The sequence below is a fragment of the Chelonoidis abingdonii genome, chromosome 11 (assembly GCF_003597395.2).
Source record: "Chelonoidis abingdonii isolate Lonesome George chromosome 11, CheloAbing_2.0, whole genome shotgun sequence".
NCBI lineage: Eukaryota > Metazoa > Chordata > Testudines > Testudinidae > Chelonoidis > Chelonoidis abingdonii.
The window spans coordinates 10654111-10655658 of NC_133779.1; the positions used below are offsets into that span (position 1 = coordinate 10654111).

General features: G+C 45.3%; 1 non-coding gene across 1 annotated transcript; it reads left to right on the top strand.

Moving 5' to 3' along the window:
• Nucleotides 1-915: 915 nt before the first annotated feature.
• Nucleotides 916-996, top strand: TRNAK-UUU (transfer RNA lysine (anticodon UUU)). The gene has a single exon. It is a non-coding gene; the product is annotated as a tRNA-Lys (tRNA).
• Nucleotides 997-1548: the final 552 nt, after the last annotated feature.

The following is a 1548-nucleotide window of genomic DNA, read 5'->3' on the forward strand; positions in this document are numbered from 1 at the left end:
TTGTTCCAGCTCAGCTGGTAGCTAGGGGATTTCTCATGACTGCAGCCACCTTTCTTCTGTTCCATCCCCTTATACAGCTTTGCTACAAGGCAGGAATCTTTTGTCTCTCTCCTGGGGAAAAGCCCCAGGTTTAAGATGGCTTCCTGTACCAGGTGACATGGTCACATGTCCTGTGAGACCCCCAAAGCCTTCATTCTTCCTGGCTTGACTCACAGATGGTGCAGGACAGAGCCATCTGCAGTCTATTGTCCTGGTTAATGGGAGCCTTCAAGATTCCAAACCACTATTAATGGCCCACACTTTGCACAATTACAACAGGACCTCAGACTTATATTTCACATTTCTGGTTTCAGATCAAGAATGATCAGCTGATAGAAATAGGATGAACACACACCTAAATTAGAAGCTTTGTAATGATACCTTACAAGAGACCTTTTTCATGAAGCATATTCCAGTTACGTTATATTCACATTCATTAGCATATTTCATAAAATCCTATGGAGTGCAACATCACAGCAGGGAAAGGGTTTTACTGTGGCACCTGGGAGCAGTTGAGTTTCATGTTCAGGCTGCGGTATGAGTTCCTCCAGGTTTCTCATAAGCACACAGGGCCCTTACCGGGTGCTCTCGGTACAGAAATGGCCCAGATACGATAAAGTGATGGGGATTGCATTTTCCTTTTTTATTTTTGTATTTCCAATGACATTTCTGTTTGTTATTTAGTTTTGCTTTGTATAACTGTGTTTACTCCTGGATTTGATATTTAACTAAAAAAAGAATAAGCTCTCTGGGCGCCAGATGGAGGATCAGGCTCTGGCTAAGAGAGTGAGCATAGCAGGTTTTTTGTATTGTTTCCTGCTCTTATTTTCTTGATTAGTTTCTCTTCTGCATGAAATTTGCCTCTTTTAAATATGAGCCTGGCTAGCTCAGTTGGTAGAGTATCAGACTTTTAATTTGAGGGTCCAGGGTTCAAGTCCCTGGTCAGTTCCCCCTGCAATATACTCCAAGAACTTCAGAAGGAATCTCTTGAGGATGCTCCTGGACTTCAGCTCCCCCTCTTCAGGGCTTAATCTTTCCTTGCCTGGTACTGAGGGTGCTATTTCCTCTCAGTCTGGAGGAAGAAAGGCCTCTGGGCCTGCAGCAAATCACTGTGTGCTGACTTCTTGAGCAAATGCAGGGCTGGCCAGACAGGCATATTCCCACTGGCTCCTCCCTGCCAGAAAAATTCTCCCCAGAGTTCTCCCTAACAGAAATCAATGGGTCCCATGGTGTAAGGGCCAGCACTCAGGGCTTTGAATCCTGCAACTGAAATTCAAGTCTCAGTCTGACCTTGGGGTCCTTTCATTGCCAGCTAACCATCCTGGGATTTCCAAAGCTTCATCTTGCTCTCTCCAATGACATGGTAGCCTGTCTTTTGCCTGCTACCTGTTGTGACTTGAGCGCAAGAGGGGATGTTTGATCCAGAAGCGAGGTCCTCCCACTTAGGCTCAGTCTGAACAGAGGTCAATGTACCACTGCAGGAGACAGGACAATTTTATTTTGCTTTGC